The sequence below is a fragment of the Strix aluco genome, chromosome 1 (genome assembly GCF_031877795.1).
Source record: "Strix aluco isolate bStrAlu1 chromosome 1, bStrAlu1.hap1, whole genome shotgun sequence".
Lineage (NCBI taxonomy): Eukaryota > Metazoa > Chordata > Aves > Strigiformes > Strigidae > Strix > Strix aluco.
Window position 1 is genome coordinate 114,187,533 of NC_133931.1, and position 19,528 is coordinate 114,207,060.

Below are 19,528 nucleotides of genomic sequence, written 5' to 3' on the forward strand. Positions count from 1 at the left end.
ACCACTATTTAATAACTTGAAAGTCTGGCAAAAATGTCTCCTAAATAAACAATATTAATAGAAAAGAAAAAAGTTTTGTTCAATTGGAACCCAAGAGTGAACTACAGTTTCTTCTCTTCTGTATGAAACTTCATTAATCAAAATTTCCTTACAATGGAAGGAAGATGGTAGATGATGTGAGGAGATTTTGAAAGACTTTACTCCTAGCAGAATTTTAGATAGTTACAAACTAGCTTTAATAGATAAAGAAGGGTTACTTTGGACAGCTATGGAAAAGAGTTATCTCACTGACTGGTATCTTTTGAAAGATTGCTTCACTTCTTCCCCATTCATAGCACAATGTCTCTTCTCTGTTTTCTCCATTAGAATATTAAGGAGCTAGTACTGCAGTGGAAATAAGTATTTTGAGTTTTAGTATAACGCATGTGGAGGTCAATTTATGTTATCTTTATACTTAAATGTTGTGACAAAGAACTTTACAGGGGGGAAGTGCAAGTGTGAAGGCAAATTCCAGTGATTACTCATTAATTACATGCACTGCCAATCTCATGGTAATTATACTTGAAATAATGATATAACTCCAAACATAATTGTTACCCAATCTGTAGATTTTAGATGTTACGGCAACACTTTAGTTCATAGAATTTGCCCATGCAATTATCTGTAATTATCTAATAACTAAATATCCCATAATTGAAGAGAATTTCTACTTTTATGCCATGTGCAGTAAAACACCACAAAACCCTCAAATGAATATTGATAGAAGTTCCAGATATGGTTATCCTGCTAATATCTTCCTGCAAGAAATCAACTAAAGAAAAATCCTCTCTAGCACCAGATGGAAGGGGATGTATCTGGTTGTCAGAATCAGTCTCAGAAGGGGGATTTCTGGTTCAGTCCCTATTTCATACATATGTTATAAACTTCATCACCATTTGCAGTCAACATCAGATTTGTTGGTATAGTCAGTCTCTTGGGATGCAGCTAAAGCATCATCAGTCTCAGCAGAATCCATAACTTGGCCACCTCACTCCTTGGATAAGTGCTTTATCCAGTGGACTATTAAGAAAAGGGCTGTATTCTTCAGATTTTTCCACTGTACTGAGGTGGAGATCATTTTTTATTTAAACCCAGAATTAAAAAAGAAGTCTAAATAGAAGATTTGTTCATTCTGCCAATGCAGAGAATTCTGAGCATGCAGAAGTAAAAATTAGTTTAATAATTATCAAATTTTCAGCCTAAGGAGGAGATACCTAAAGAAGTTGAGTATAAGATTAAACAGGCCTAGGAAGTATTCAAACTGTGCTGCTGTTCAGGATTTAGACAAGGTTTAGGAAATAAAGTCCCCATTTGAGCAAGGTTTATATGTGGACTGCATCCCAAACTTCATTTTTTTGGTTTTATTAATGGAAATAATAATAAACAATCTAGAACCAATGTAATTACACCTGAAGGCTTTAACAAACAAAAAAGCTCTCTGCCACCTCTCTGACACTCTGCTTTTGCTCCTTCTTTCTTCTTTTCTTAAATAAAAAACGTTACTCAAGTTTATTGAGGAAACAATTCACCTGAAATCATGTTAAAGTTAATGGCTACAGTAAATGACTACAGACCCTTGGGAGGGGGAAGAATCTCTATCTCCATCTAATCTATTTTTAGTTCTGATTCATCCTTTTCAAATGCAAATCTCACCTTTTCAAATGTGCCGTGTAAGTAGATGGATTCAAATAATTTCACAAATCTCGATGTAAGGCTGCTCAGAGCATGTTCTTATGTGAATACACAAAAATGAGTCACAATTCAGCTATGATTATTTTGGTATAGTATTATTAAAATGATTTTTACATGAAAGTTTTTATATACATAGGTATGTTAGAGTTTATTCTCTGTTGCCTAGCACTACACATTTCTGTTTATTTTAAAAATTCATGCAGGACAAAAAACTAAGATAAAATTCAAGTTTAGAAGAATGTGCAACAAAAAATTTTCCTAAAATACATATATATTAAAATCATTAACATAGCCATAAAACTACTAATTTAAGAACTATGTGTTCAAAATCACTACAGTTTCACTTTGTAACTCTAAGCCAATTCTAGCCCTATTAAAGGCTAAAGAATACACAATAAGTAACATAAGCTTTGAAGAAAAATACAGAGTTACTCTGAAGAGTTTTGTTCAAATTAAAGCAAGAGTTCATCTGTGGTACCTGCATACAGACAGGAAATTCATCTCCCTCAATCCTGAGCAATATATACGGCTGCAGACAGAGGGCTCAATAGTTAGTTAGATTTTTATGCCTCCAGAAAACAATGTTTTTGGTAAAAGAGCATAAGAAAACATTCTAATCCCAGTTCTCACTGGTCAGGTAACAGTGTATTTTTTGCTAACTTCAGTATATTTTCCTTCTCCTGCAGCAGTATTTTAACATTTTCTCCTAATGCATTTCAAACCAGTACACCATCCTTAATACTGTAAAAGAACACAACAGTGGCATTAAAGTAGAGTAAACAGATGAAAGAAAAACAGTACTTACAGAGGTTAAGAAACTAGAGTTAAGGGAATATGCCCTCTCAACTGTATCTGCTAGCATTTTTAACTCACATATAGAACAAGATGTAGATGAAAAAACGCAAATTTTAACTAATTCAAAAATCCCCTTGTCAATAACTTAGTATTGCTGTCTCTTATGCAACTATCTCAGGAACAGCAATGTTTCTAAAGCTAACCTTATGCCAATCATTTTCCAGCATTGTTTCAGTTTCAGAAAATCTCTCCCACACACTGAGCTCAATAAAACAGCACATTCAAGAACCATAATGCCACGCTGACAGCTGCAATCAAAATTAAGGTTGAGAAGGAGCATATGACGCCGTATGGCAATTTCCTGTTCCCTTTGTCTCTGCCGTCACACCTAGTGCCAGCTCCTGCCTCACCACCCAATTACTACAATTTATCTCCACTGGCTGAGCAGGATCACAGCAGTGCTCTTGTACACACATTACTTCCATGTCACTAACAGGGAACGGTATGGGGGGACGCCCAATCCCTGATTAACCATCCCCCCTGCTGCAGGTGTGCCCAGGACCTGCGTCTCCCAACTGTGAATTCTCACAGACAGACAATGCCAAGGAAAGAGAGAAGGAGCCCAGTAGACACTGGAGTGATGCAAATACTATGACAACAACAGGAGGAGCAGACATAAAATAGCTCTCAGTTGAAGAGCCCTGATAGTAGTGAAACCCCATGAAAAACAGCCATTGGTACAAACTTTCCCCACAAAAAGTAATACTTTTCACTGGTGTCAGAGCCCAAGGTTTATTTTTTTTTTTATTTTAACTGAAACTCAATAACCTAAATGTATGTGAAAAGGGAATGCTAGTGTAGAGACAGTGAAGACAAGACAATAATACCTTTAGTAAACCCAACCTGTACATCAAAATCAATGGAAGTGCTCCAGATAGGATGCGGTCTTTCCTTATTATCATCAGGTATCTCCCTAGATCTTTTCTTTCCACAGCACAATTTATTATTATTTCCCACAACTACAAAAATAATAATGAAATTATTATTGTCTAGGTCCCCATTATGTTCAACACTTAGCAATGACTATGTCAACAGAGAGTATATGTCTAAGAATTATTTTATTAATTGAAATCAAACCAAAAGCAAGCAGTGTAAATAGCGAAAAAAAAAGTTTTCACAGATTCACACTGGGAAAGATAATATTAGCTTCTGTCTCCAAAATTAAAGTCACAATTGTTTTCACATTTATCACACAATTTCACTTTTAACTTAATTGGCTTTGCAGCTATATCAACTACATAGAATTATTGAAAAATAATCAAAATTCGGGTACATATTTCCTTCTCTCGGCTGTTCAATTTTTGTAAGCAATGGCATTCTTTCCTGTGGTTTTGACTCTATTTTTAATCTTAGAGGAACTTGATGCCTCTCCAAATATACCTGACTACATCTTTAATGCATGTAAATTGTATTAGCAACTGTTGAAAACATTAATCTGTTACTTCTCTGTCTCAACTTACTCTAATTCAGAATTATTCATTCAAATAATCTTTATGCCCTCTGAAGGCTTACGCAAGAAAAACAACAGACTTTTAACTTCGCAAAAGAGCTCTGGTACAAATCAGTAGAGCACAATTTAAGTCCTTTAAAGAAACAACAGTTCTCACCGCCCAAAGATTTGGCTGGGCCAATCTTCCTGTTCATACTCCCAACCCTTTTCCTGACAAGGCTGCACAGGATTCTGCAGACAAGTCCAGCAAAACCTGTGTCTGACAGGATAATGCTGGGAGACTCTTACAGCTCTTGTGCCAATTGAAATCCAAAGTGATTAGTTCTGCATCAGTATATTAGCAACAAAATTATTTTTACATACCAAGTCCATTCAAAGCTACGGGAGATTATCATATAGTGACAAAAACCTATATATAAACTTGATCCTTCTTTGCCAGGAAAATCCCATATAAAGGCCAAAAGGCCTCAGAAGTATTCAGACTTGAATACAGAACATGTTAATATTTTTGAGTTGCGACATTATTTTTTCCTCAGTTTTTGGTAATGTTATCCATTTTGTCCCTACACGGTAGATGATAAAATAGGTTTTTCTCTGAGTTACCTTCAACTGCTGCTTCATTTCAGACAGGAAACTATCAGTTGTAGAGCTCAGAGACTTTCATCCCCCATGCCATGTGTTGCAAATTGTTAATGCCTACTTTAGCTGTCAGAATGTCTGCAGAATTAGGAATGATTGGCTTTCTTCCCTATTTTCACAACAGACAGGTCAACGTATAGACATGCCTTTCTGCAGGCTGCCTTTCTACATTCTCCAGAGGAGCTGCACTTGTTCTCATTCCAGACCTCTGTTTTCAGAGCTCAAGGACATACCCAATAATGTTCACATATTTCACTACTAAGTCAAAATTGCAGCTTTAATGCTGAGGTTGCTGTGTGTATAATTATTTCTTTTAGTTGCTATATTTTCTACCTAAGAAGGCAGTCGAAAGATAAAATCCTGACATCTCCTCTTACAATAAAAGAAAACTAGAACTTCTTCCAGAAGCAATTTTGCAATACAACTCTCAATGGCATGTTAATGGCAAAAATAGTAATAGAGAAGTTAAACCCACCTCTTAAACCACAACCTTTTAATCCCCCTGTATCTTTGGCTGGGAATATTCATTTGTGCTGAAAATTATGACTAAAGATGTTTTCTACAAAATCGGAAGAAAATCTGCCAAGACAGTTTTGCACAACACTTCCATGAAAACTTACTCTAATTAAGTTTGTTTGCTCTGGTCAAATATTGTATTATCTTCAAGATGAAAAGAAAATCTAGTACAGACTATATTTGAAGAAACAACTGGGAATTATAAGCAGTCATTACCCCTCTTGTTCAATCCATTTCAGCAGGAACTGTAGTCATCCTGTCCTGGAAGTCCTCAGGAGCTTTTGTTGTTTCCTTCCCTTTTCCACTGCATTCCCTGGCAGCAGTGCTGACTACCAGATTTGCACTGGTGTTTGCTGCCTTCGTTTGGAGCTTCTAGTGGGATCTTTATAATATGCAAGAATTTCAGTCACTGCATTCAGCAACGATTCACTCACATTCACAGGCAAAGAGCTTCCATTTGAATGAACAGATGAAAGGGCTGCCTAAGGATTATAGTTTCAAATTTTTATATATTGTTTTATTATACATAAAAATGATAATCTCCATAGAATTAAATTACCAGCATGATCTTCTTATAGGTCTGATTGTAATTTACTCAAAGTAACTATCCCAGAGAAGGTGGAGGGAAGGATCTTCTCTTCTGTTTTTTGGAATTTCTATTATTTGAAAAAGCCAAAGGAGTGCTTCATTTGCCAAGGTGATTATAAAATGCTCTTACAGGACTCAGTATGCAATGTTTCCTTACCTTTATTTCAGCTCTTGTAGACAGCTACAAATAATTGGTTTATACAAGAGGAAGTTTCTAAGCATTACATAAGATTTTTTCTGCCACTGGAGCTGATAGTAATAAAAGAATAATATGATAATGCAAAATATATCATCTAACTTCCAACTAGAATAGGCTACTTTCCAAAGACTAGAACAGAAAGGATACACAAAACGGACTTCCCAAATCCTTGAGATAAATCCCATGTTATTCACCATGTCATATAATCCTTTTCACAAATTATTGACCCTCAACATGAAAGCAGATGATTCCATTCACAGAAATGTTTTTTAGGAAGGAAGATATGCAAAAGGGGCTTCTTGTGTGACTACAACTTTATATTAATGTTCAACCTTAATTTACCTCATGGTCAGTTACATCTTTAACTAGAATGGTGCTCTGTAGTGTCTAGGCTGTGACATATTTATAAAAAAACAATCAAATCTAATCCATGGTCAGTAAAGGTGCACCTTTGATTCCTCCATTTCCTTCTGACCCTGGACTATGCACAAACATTTCCTTAGTGCTGTCAGCCCAAGGAGTTTTCATGAACATGAAGAAATATTCACATGCACCCAAAATAGTGATACTAAAATAAAGATGAGACTGCTTTGCTTGTTTCACCGAGCGTTGAACCCACCTGTGTTAGCTGACAATCACATCAAAGTGCATGTGACTATTCCAGATTTAACCCAAACAGCCTAATGCTAGTTCTACACTGCAAAACAGCATTCTCTACTACATTAATCTTCTGCAATTGCCTTTTAGAATAAGTGGCGACCTTTATTTTCTGTCAAAATATCTTTAATTTTTCTGTTCCCTTCTCCTTCCTTTTCTATTTTATTCATTTCTGAGATGTGTTACACCACTCCAAAATTTCATTCATTCATCTCATAATGCAGGATCTCTTTAGTATGCAGAAAGTGGTTGTAATGCTAGACTGCACAATGCTAAGAATGGAGATATTGTCCAAATAGTAATTAACAATGCATATAAAATCAGCAGGTCTTCCTTCTCATTTTATTTTATCCATTTCATTTTATGCTAACAGTAGGCTGACAGCCTTATTGTCATGAAAAATATAGTTCTTGGGAAAGGTCTTCGGAAGTGCCTTCAGTCTGGGAATTAAAACATCACCTGTAACAAGGCAGAATTGGTCAGAAATGTCCTGGCACTTAAATAACTACAGAAAATTAGGTGGATATATAGGTTACGCATATTCTAAAATATTCATCTCAGATCTACAGTTCTTCATGTATTTTTAAATGCCTATGAGCAGAACTGTTCTTTAAGCTCCACATAGTGGTTCTCACCCCCATTTTATGTAACTGCTGAGCTCTCACTGATGTTTGTGAAAAATCAATTTTCAGCTGTCAGAAGAGTTCTTTCAGTTGCACATGCAAAGTCAATATACAAGAGTGCCAAACCAGGCAGTACAGTAAAGGTTGCAGATGCAAATGCATCTTCACATTTGGTTCTGAATCAAAGTCCTCAAGACCAAGGTACAGACCATTGTATCAGCAGTATGGGGGGAATTTTAGAATGAGCCATAGCAAAGGCTGCTGCAGGACATTCACAGTGTATCACACAGGGAAATCCAACATACTTGAAACACTTTCTCTAGCAAGGGCCTTTGGTCTCCTACTCACAATGCTCTGTCCTGCATCAACACCAATGCCAATTAAAGCAGAAAAGTAATTATTTTATTTTAAATGATAGGCAGAAAGTCTATATATAGTTTGTGTGGAACCATATCCTCCATTTTCCACTTTTAAGCCACTTCTCTTGGACTGTAAATTCCTCCAGGAAGAGGCCAGATATTGCATGCATTTGTACAGTCTCTTTCTACACCAATAACAACAACAATAACAATAATTGTTATTGTTGCTATTATTATTAATAAAAACACAGCAGTTGCAGAAGTTAGGGTTCCCTTAGGAACCTCATAAAGATCTTGGTGGCTGAAAGCTGGGAGTTTTCCAGGGAAGTACGTTAGCCAAGTCAGTTTGCCTGAAGCAAAGGTGAACAATCTGCAGGTTACACTGCTTCCCCCAAAACCTGATTAGTGTTCCTCAGGTTTCATTTTGAATTCACCCCGTGTACAGAAAAGACACACTGTGAATTTGTGCAACCCTGAAAGGCAACGCAGCATTTTCAGCTGGAGGAGTATTTGAATTATCTATTTTTTCTATTCTCTTGTGTGCCTAAACTTTTGGGGTTTTGACCTTCCAACAATTGCAGTGGAGGATGCAATGCACTTTACTGTACATTGCACGACAGATATTTTTTCATTTAAGCATTTTTAGTCTTTGCACCTCAGAGCTCTGATTTACAAGCCAATTACAATTAACAAATTACTGTACCACATGTCAGCTAAGGTACAGCGTCTGGCCCTGTATTTACCTGGAGTCCATGGGTAAAAATGAGATTATTTTACTTATTTTAGCCAACAATGAAAAGGATTTAGCAAGAGAAGCACTGACTGACATGATTTCCCACCTGGTATCCATTTTCCCTCCCTTGTTTCATGGAGTTAATACCTCAGTGAGCTTTAATAACATTTTTGGACAATTCATGTAATGCTGATTCGCGGATTCACACTGATGCTTTGTCAGCTGCACACACTCTGATTTCTAGTGCTTTCTAGCTTCTTTACTGCCTTCTGGGGTTGATCCCTCTGAATATTTAAAATATGCCATGCTATGAGCTGTGATTCAATTTTACCACAATGTATCACAATGGTACTAAAAAGCAGATTTTTTTTGAATCTCTGAATGAGTTCTTGAGCGAGATTGTCAATGAATTAAAATGTTTACACTGGAAGAGCTGGAACAATCAGATATGAACTGAAAGCCCCTAAAATGTGAGCCTTTCTGAGCACAGTTCTAGCTGATGTCCATTCATAACACATCACTTCATTCAAAAAACTCCATCACTTTTTGCTCATAACCACCAAGAGATGCTAGGTTTAAATGTCATTTACTGAAAACTCTGACATTAACAAAATGCCTTAAAACATATCATGATGACATAACACTGAAATAAAACATATAGAGGGACTATAAAATTCCTATCATTCTTGGGAGCTAAAATCTGAATATTCTGAAATAGCTCCACTGACTTCATGTCACCAAGGCCTAACATTAACTGGGCAGACCTGCTATACCCACTGTGCTCGATATGAACTAGAGAAAAACGTCCTTTGGGCCAAAACCATGGTTTGAGGTGTAGTCTGGACCTCCAGGCTGAGCCACAGGGGAGCAAGCACTGGGAGGGGGGACTGAAAGCACATTTGCCTTCTTTTAAATCTGCCCTTCAATTTGCAATGTGACACAAACTGATTCACTTCCTATTTGCAACAAGTATATAATAAAACACAATTTCAGGGGTTAAAGTTGCACTGCATTTTGTGAGGCATTCAAATATTGTAGAAGTGGACTGGCATAAACAAGAAATAGTGACAAAAACAGAGTCCACCAGGAGCTACTGCAGTGTGTCATTAACTAGTGGCAGGTAGTTGCTTTTTTTTCTTAACTTCAGTATATTTCTACTATTTAAGGATTAGCAACTAATATCAAGAAAGTGAATGTATTTTAAAAAATACCATTTATTCCAGAAATTTGTCCATCAGCAGTTTTGAATGGTATACAAAGCAGCAGATCTCCTTTAGAGCAAACACTGAAGTGAACCAGCCCTAATGTTAAAGCATTTCAAAAACATTGGTGGCATAGCTCATATTTCGCTCTTTCACTTAATGTTGTTAAAGAAGATAAGTTTTCTGATCAGTGGCTGCCAGCTTTAAGAAATAGTGATATATTTCTAGATATTTGACTGCTACCTATTACCATATTTTTGATATGGTGGAATATTCATGTGCCTTATTTTGCACTTCCTCAGGGTATCCTGGTTAAATGTCACATGCATTTTTCTCCCATGTTAAGAAAACAAAACCTGCATATTAATTCCTTTAAAAGAGGCATAAATGTAATAAGAAGGGAACACTGATTATTCTATTCATCTATAAACTACTCCAATAGACATATAAATAATACTGGAAAATGTAATGCAGCCTTAATTATCAGCAGTGTCACCCCTCTGTTTATAACAGTCATAGTAGATTAAACCTGCAGCAATCAATCTGATTGCTCTGACAGCAGTTAAAGCTAATTCACAACAAAAGACACAAAGTTAAAAAGCCAGACTATCATGTGAATTTTACAAGTATATTGTTATTTAGTGTAAGATCTCTGTTTCATTGACCAGATTTATGCTCCTTAGTAATGAAAATATGAGCAAATGTCCCTGTAAACGTATTCAAGAGCTAAGGTGTCCAAAAGCACCACCCACTCCTCCTTAGTTGTTCCTAACATCAGAATGAAAACACAGAGAATTGCCTGTTTCTCACTCCAAAATGCTCATGATTCAGTTCCCCAAATCTGTAGCTCAGCAAGGCAATATACCTAGAAAATGTTTGCTATCACGGCCCCAAAAGGCACAAATCTTGGAAAGGAAAGAGTGATGAGTGAATAAACTATTGAAAATGTCCTTCTTCACCCATTTACATATGACAAATCTGGCCTTCATCTGGTATTCACAGTACCTCACACAGTGTTAACACTTTCAAGCAGAAAAAAATACTCTCTTCCAGAGAAACAATGATTTTATTTTACACTTTAGGACTATTTGTTGCAAGGAGTAAACTAGAACCTAGGATTACTTTGTTTTATTTACTACAACAAATAGAAACATGGGGCATTGCAAATTCAATGATTTATTGTTAATTTGCTATACCTACTCACCATTTACTTCTATGTCTATATATAAGATAAACTATATTTACAGATATAGTTTTTAATTTACTTACATTATATGACATATGAAAGAAAATACTTCCTTCTATTAATTACTTAACTAAATGCCAAAGGCTCAAATGTACTAACTGAAGAAGTCTGTCCTGACATCCAAATAAGACTGTAGCTTTTGTACTTTACATTATATTTAGCAGTTAGTCAGATTTGATTCATTTCGCTATATGCAGTACCAAGGCATGCCCTTGAATCTTTTAGATTTTTAAAAGCTAAATGTATTCAATGTTTCTCAGAAATATAATTTTTGTTCATTCTGTTTGCTTGAAAGTACATTAGAATTGGTCAAGATTTCCAAGGTTACAGCAAAGATATCCTATTGATATGTCATCAAAAACAATGAAATCTCTCTTTCCCCATCCATTCTGTATTTAGAAAAAAAATGTGTCTTGTTGACTGTGATGTTTATATACTTTGTGTGCATGTGATGTTTTGTATTTGTGATCCTGCATTACAGTTGAGGCTAAATAAGATTGTCTCAACGCACCAGATTTCAGCTCCCCGAGCACCAAGGCTGCAGTCACCAGGCATCCCTGCTGCCAAAGTGCCTCTCCCACACACTCAAATGCCACCCAGGATTCCCTCAGCGGTACATGACACCAAAGCAGAGCCACTTATTTTCTGCGTCTCTCCTAGAGACTGAGCAGGTTATTTTGTGGGTTATTCTGTGTGGATAAACACACTACAATAAACCTTTCTCTCCATCAGTACTGGGGAAGTTTAGTTAGACAGTTGCCCAGCACAGGTTTTGCCCCAATTCTTTGTGTAGCCTTTGATGGCGTGGGATCTGCAGAAAGTGGTTGGATGAAAGGGTGCAAAAAATGCTCCTGAACGGGAACTCACATAACTGATGTACTGACAAAGCTAAAATAGACCCTTTCCCACTCTCCCCACACTACCTGGCCATGCATTGATAACAGGAATAGGAAGCAGTTCATAATTTTTTTATTAATCCTGTTATCATTCACATTAATGTCATGTCACACAAATCTGACAGTCCAAATGAGGATCCTAATGGTTGTAAATCTTATTTACTTTTAGTGTAAGTTCTTCAAATTCCACCTGAGCAATGCAAAGCACTTTTGTAAAAACAAAGTTGGGCCATGAAAGAATACCTTCTAGTCAGGTATTATGATTCAGTTATCTCTAGCTATTATACCAAATACCCTCATGTATACAGCCAAGATACATCCCTTCTCCTATTAATCTTTGCATTATTTTTTTTTAGCCAGGGAAAGTTTCCCTGACATAGTTTTGACAATTCCACAATTAATTTGTCTTCATTTCATTGTGTCCTTAATAACACTATGTAGGCAACAGATGTCAAGTCTTTCCAAGTGGAATGAAGCAGAAGTGAACTCACATCCCTAATAAATTGTTTATTGAATATTTATTTTTACTTGGATGACAAAGTGCTAGTGAATCCACTGGTGGTAAAGCCCATGCTTACATGCTACAGCACAACATTTATTGAAGCAGCTATTCTTGCCAAATCTATATTGCATTTATAAATCTTCAAAACAAGCCCTGGTAAATGTCACTTCTTCTTAAATGCTTGGCAGAATCAATGACAAGTGATGCTGCCTTTGCCCTTGAAAAATTCACGTGTTTGGATCCGAGTCCAAATTCTAAAAACCTGTTCAGAAGCACACGCAGTGTAAACACATATGCAATGTACCAGAAGCACTGAGGAAAGAAAGGAAAAGTTACTCTAAATGCAAAAGTTAAATACAAATAGGAAAGCTTGTCTATTGTTTTTCCAGACTTTCATTGCAAGCTCTGTGAAGTATGCTACTACAAAGCCTTACTTCCATTCTGCATTGGAATATTCTGCCGTGGTCCTTCATATGTTATGCAAAAGCAATCAGTTACTTTTGACACATTTTTATTATTCCATAAAGCACCTTTTGAAATAAATATCAATATAAAAAAAAGTAAAAATACAGACATATGATACCTAATTCTATCTAACAAAATTCTGAAACTGTTCTAGCATAACATCAGGCGATATCATGTGCTATATATTTATTTATTTGTGTTTCCTATGTATGCATCCTTCATTTACTGAACAATAATTCTGAATTTTTGTTATATCTTCAACTTCAGAGAGAAAGTAAATACAAATACTGAGCAGCACAGTAAAGAAATTTCTTATCTCTAACTTCTTGAATGCCACCAGTGGTGTCTACCCTGTGGAAGAGTCTGTTTGGTGTCAGTGGGATGCCCATCTCTAAAGAGCAGAGCTGCTCTGCTAAGCAGAGTAGCCCAGATTTGCTACCATGCCTGACATGGCACAACCCAAATGCTTTTCCAAGGAAAGCATTGCAACATCCTCATTTTCCAGCTGGTTTTGTAACAGCCATGGTTTAAAAGAATGTGGGGTAGTCTGTTCAGGGCTCTGAATTATACAGCAAATATTTTTCAAGAGCATGTCAACTGGCTTACTATAATGACATGTTTCTACGGCAGAGCTGCAGCTATATCATCTTTTCGCCCATGGTGGATTTCTCAGAGTTAGGGGAATTTCCCCAAGGAGAAATGCTGTGAGCACATTGCAAGGAAAGAGATGAGATCAAGAGAATCCATGTAGATCCAGCAATGAAGAGTCTGTCTCCTTCAGAGTTATAATCCCCACAGCATGTTATACCCTCCCAGACAGAGAGGGTCAGGGATGCAGCAGTCATTGCTCACTTCTTTTTTGAGGATCTTTTCTTCAGGGGAGAAACTGGATGTGTGGTTCTCCTGACTTGACCCATGCCTATCTTCAGTGCACCTCCCTCATTAACCAGAATGAGCATTTCTTTTCTTTTCAGCAAAACCTACACTTGTTTCACTCCCAACTGGTGCTGAGCATGTTAATTAAACAGAAAATTATTGGCAGAGCTTGTTGTAGAAATGACATCTTAATGGTAGATGAAATCTTGGGGCAATATTCATCGGTAAAATATAAAGTGAAATAGAAAAAAACATGGACTCAAACCATGACCTTCTGTTTATTGCTAGAAGTCATCATCACAGTAAAAAAAAAAAATTAGTCTCCATCTATTGATGGCTGCCAAGTTGCTAATTGCCTCAGAATGGAAAACTGGCTTTGAAATGGGAATAGTTCAAAAACAAACAAAAAACCACAGCCTAGATAGTGATGATGAGCAAAAAATGACTTCTCAAGCACACATCCAGGAGAATGGAGGACAAAAAGGTTAAAAGATAAAAAAAAATGTAGCTCTAATCCTTTCCCATTCTTTATAGTAATATTTGATAGACACACAGGTAGGATGAATAACCTAAGTCAGCAATTTTACTCTATTTAGTAACACCCCTGGGGACAGTATGTTGTAGTTGGTATGAAGAGGTTTATTGTGATCCACGAGACTTCAGAAAATGTGATTATTACATTACTGCATTGTTTTATTCTAAATAAAAGATAAACCCTCTGCTCTTACAATTTAGATTTGGGTTTGCTGTCTGCATGCAGTGATTTGTAAAGCTTATAAAAAATGCTTAAGCACATACCACTTCTTTTTTTCTAATTTCTGTATGCTCTGTTAAATAGTTATCTTAATGCAACAATAGCAGGTTATTTTGGATCTTTGCAGGAGAGGTGGATTACATGGCAGATACTAAATATTGGCAAAAGCATCACACATTGTACAAAGTTTCCAAATGTGTAATGCAAAGAGTCTTTCATTTCATCCAACAACCCTGAGGATTTCTCAACTGATAAAAGGAAAGATTCCAGCCCCCCTGTTTGAAAATTACTGAAAGCCAGGTGTCAAGATGCTGGAAAGCTGTCCTTTCCCCAACTCTCTTTGTTTATGAGACAATGAAGTGAGAACCTGTTGGAAGGAAGAAATGAATCTCTGTATCTTCTCAGGCTTTTTGGCTCTGATTCTAAACAGCTATAACAGGCAGCCTTGATTTGGAATAATTTGGGGAAATTTTTAATGTTCCCTAAGTGCAATGAATTAAGGGGTTAGAATAAGGCTTGAGCAAAGAAACGCAACCTGTTCATGGTATGGTTTGCAATGAAATCTAAATAAGATACAATTTCCTATTACATAAGAATGTGTTTAGTCATCTCATATTCTTCACTCTCCTCCCTGTATCTCCCTACAAAATGTTTAGGGTTGTATGATGGAGATGAAGTATGACAGGTTCCTAATCTGCAAAACAATTGAAAAATGTTATTTTTTGCAGAGGCAATCCCACATTCATCTGCTGCCTGATTTAGAGTTTTCACCTGGACAGTTGGCAGTCACTCACTACAGTTCAAACTACCTCGAAACACAGCACAGAGGCTTTGGGTGAACTCTGATTTAGATACTCAGTAAGGGAAGAACAGGTTCTCACTAAAATCACTTCCATTTTCAGATATATCAATCAAATGAACAGTAGTTTCATTTCCATTCTTCCAAAACCAGAAAGGTAGAAAACCACTTGAAAGCTGAAATTATCATCATGGGAAGTTTGTTTTGCCCAGAATCTCTAGATATAGCTTAAAACAGACTTGACAGGTTTAGTCCATTCATTAGTCCTCTATCGCTTCTCCATCTAGAAAGATCCAATTAAGAAGGGGTTTTTTTTTTAAAAAAAAAAAAAAAATCCATTTAATGAAGAGGAAAAAGCCAGTATTTCTAGAAACATCATTATTTCATTAGGGACATTCTCTGAACATCACTGTTCTCTGAATTACACACACACACAAAAAGGAACTGCAGTCACCTTCTCCTCTTCCTCTTTCTGTTACCATGTAGTTAATTCCAACTGCGAAGCCACTGACCCTTGAAATTATCTTCATATGCCTGGAAAACACATGTGGCTTTTCCTTACCTTTATCTTTCCAGAATTGTTCTTTCAAAATTCTGTGTGCCCCCTGGAAAATATTAATTCACACAGGATTCTGTTAACAAATATCAAAACTTAGCCTTATTCTTAGCCTTGGAGACTTAAATCTCTAATGAGGGAATTCAGAGTTCAGCTTGCATTATTCCTCGCTAGTAACATAAAAACGGGTTCAGCATATGTAACACTGCTGCAGCTTAAGCACAGCAAGATATACCCTGAACTTTCAAATCCCTGCTTTTTATTTGTACAAGCCAGGCTATGAAAACAGACACTTCTAATGAATTCACTGAGAAATCCTTAGTAGAAGTAGCAATGGCAGACTTAGAGCTATAGTATTTAAAGCAACTGTAAAATTGTGCTTTCATCAGGAAAGGAACAAAAGCTTTGTTAGTTTTGAAGCTTACATTTATATTCAGCATAATAATTCAAAGTATCATTGCCTGCCACTATTAGGGGACAGAGGTCAAATATGGCAAGTAAAAAAAAAATTACATTCACAAGCTATAGAAAAGAGAAAATAGGCTCAAATTGTATGAAGTGCAGTGACATTATTTAAATGTCTTTGTTAATCAGGGTCCTGACATAAGAGATGGTGCTGAGAAGAATTTGCTCTTCAGACTCTTCTCAGCATGGGTCAAATCTGCTTAATATTCCAAACACCGAGTCTAGCTGAACCGCGTTACCCCTTTATGATCTCTCATCTATTTTTTTTCTCCTTTGAATTCAAGATGCACTGGTATTTTCAGTTTTCATCACTGCTAAAGGGCAGGAAAGCTATAGTATAAACAGTGAAGTTCCTTTCAAGCCTTGTTTATAATGATTTATACATTATACAGCTGTTAGACCCGAAGAAATTTTTGCAGCAAGTCAGAACACAAAAAGGAAGTTTGGGAATGTTTACTTTCTACCTTATTTATTTTTTCCAGTTGCTCAATGAGAGACAAATAATAGGACTAACTGATGATTCATACAGGAGAAAATTAGAGCAGTCTAATTTCCACTCCATATAGCCACAATGGTGTGAAGACCACACAAAGCAAAGAATGATGAGGCCCACAGAGCATTCAGTGTACAGATGCTGCTGCTTACCTATCTGCAACAACATCCGACTTGAAGTACACCCATGAGGACTGTGAAGGATGTTTCAGATGGTCAGTTGCCACTCTTTGGATGAATAGAAGACAAATCAAAAGACTAAAGTCATGCAGGTTGTAAATCTTAGCCAGTTCTCTGGTGATGTTTGTGGAGAGCAAAAAGGGTTCCTCAAAAAGAAAGGTAGCTCTGGCCCTCCTGTTGGCATCATACTGTAGAGGCTGCAGTCACAAGATCAAGAATTTGTGTTCCTCTATGGTTCCTTCTTCCCCCAGCACTTGTGTAGCTCCCCCAGCCATCCACAGGCTTAGTCCCTGCCAGCTGCTTTCCCATCACCTACCTGAGGGGTCTGGAGGGTATTTTTGTTTCCCTGACAAAATATTCAACCCATAAAAGACTTTCTCCCATTTCAAACAAGACATACAGCATAACGAGAGGACATGAAAGAGCAGCTGGCCAGTTTATTTTGATTTATTGGAAACATTATGTGATTGCCCAAAGGCCTTGATCAGGGTCCAGTTGTGCTCAGAGCTGTTCCACCCTGTCTGCAGCAGTGCAAAGCACTAAGATAGATGAGGGTGCTCTAGACAAGATGAGATCCAGTCCACCTGAGGACAATTGTTTTCACAGTGGGGATTTAGGAAGGGTGTATTACTATGACCAACTGCACAGTTGTTGAAGATTTTGATAGCCTGATGTAACTGAAAGATTTGGGAAACCACAATGACATAAATCAGTCTGATATGATTCCCTTTGAGGCATTCAAATAAATGTAATAGTTTGCAGACTACTGACCAGCATTTGTTAAAAGCTAGTTTCCACAATGTTCCTGCTCAGAATCGAAACCAATCCAATCCTAACTACTCACTTCACAGAATGTCCTATTCTGTATTTACACTTAATGTGTTTTTTATTTTAATTGCGGGTAGAGTGGGGAATGCCACATTTTCTTCAGAAGGGACAAAGCCGTTGAATTCAGCTTTGAGACAAGTCATCACCAAAACAGTGTATGTCACAAGGGGTTTCATCCATAATGTTAAAATAGGGTGGCATACTGATCAGGTAGCTAGGGTTATACTACAGAATATTTTCCACGTTTCAATGAGTTTAACATACATTTCATTATTTCTTGTCCATGCCTCTGATCCCTCTATGTTCATCCCAGCAAGAGTTTAAGGGCTATAATTTGAGCTTTGCAAGTTAGGAGGAGACACCAAAAGTGTTGGAAAGGCTGAAAATGTTTTGATACCTTCTTTCATAATCAGCATGGGCAGCAACAACCAGGTGCTGTAGCTGTGACACTTCCGGGAAGGAAGGGCACTACACGGTGTATATAAAACATAGTATAAATGCACTGTGCTTTACTGGAGATGGGATTCTTGCACTACATTCATTTAAAAAGCCCTCTGAAGAACAAAGTGAAATAACAAAGAATAGATCACAAGGAGAAGTATGAGATAACAAGAAGAAGGATTTTGGAGAAGAAAGGGGGGAAAGGAGGTTTAAACATTTCTTCCTCTCCATCTTACAATTTTCTTCACGGTGTTTGGGGTTTTTTTCAGGATCAGCTTCAGAAAGAGAGTATTTAAGCATTAAAAGAGAACTCTTCCCTTCAGAGAACCAGCTTCACCAAATGTAATGTTGACAGGCACTGTACAGCTACGGTGTGTATTTGGGAAGACATAATAAATACGAACTGAAAAGGTCACATCTCACACAGGCACCTTTGACGACTCATGCAGACTCTCTCTCAAAATATAGCTCAGAAGTAGATACAGTAACACATTCCTTCCCTCCAGCATTCACAGTAGCTAGGGTTTCAAAACCACTTAAATTTCCTATTAAAAATCTTGATTCAGGAATATACCTCACTTTGATTTAACATGTTCTCAGAAAGGCAGCTGTGCTCCTATATTCCATGTGGCAGTCCAAGTTTGACATGGAATTATTTCTTTTTCATAACAATAAATAAAAAATACAGTTTTCAGAGGAAACAGACAGCAATCCATTTATGACATCTCACTTATTCATGCTCACATCCTACTGCCAATAAATATCTAAGAGATCAATGAGACTTAAAATTGTAGAAAAATAGTAAATATCTGCAATGCTTTTAAATAAAAATCATGTGTGACTTAATTTCTCCTCTTTTTCATGGTTAGCTACTGGGGTTGAATGGGTTAACTTCTTTCCTGAGACAGAAGACCTTAGATAAGCTTGGTGGTTATGTAGGCATGTCTGGGTTGCTAGGAGTTTAAACTATCAGCTTGCAAATGGAGCTATTTCAGATCCCAGGTGATCCAAAGAATAGGTTCTCCTCTGCACTAAACAATGCAGGGATTATATGGAAAAAAATAGTATGCGATCGTACAATCAGACGCTGCACTGTAACACACAAGCACAAAGATGCTGAATTAAGGCAGTGCAGGAAATGCCAGAAATACATTTGTCTACCTTCTGAACATTTGATTTGCAGTCCTCAGAGGGGTTTTTTAATTATTATTTTTATTAATCATAACTATTGTGTATAACACACACACAGAGTATGATAGAGTACTGGGTAATAATGAGACCTCTTGTGTACAGCTCCTGCTCTTTAATTGCCCTGGTATTTTTCTTACGTGGACATGGATATTCCAGTGGTTCATGATATTATATCTTCTGTATATCAGCTCACTCATGCATATAACCACTTGATTGCCTCACATACACTGTTTAACCTAATTATCATAAACACTGATGTCCCAAGAATTTTCTGTGACTCCAAGA

At 36.8% G+C, this 19,528-nt stretch overlaps 1 protein-coding gene across 2 annotated transcripts in view; it reads right to left on the reverse strand.

The window, feature by feature from the left end:
* The window catches only part of PTPRN2 (protein tyrosine phosphatase receptor type N2), a 683,390-nt gene that overhangs the window by 449,220 nt on the left and 214,642 nt on the right, over nucleotides 1-19,528 (reverse strand). The gene's annotated exons all lie outside the window — the stretch shown is intronic.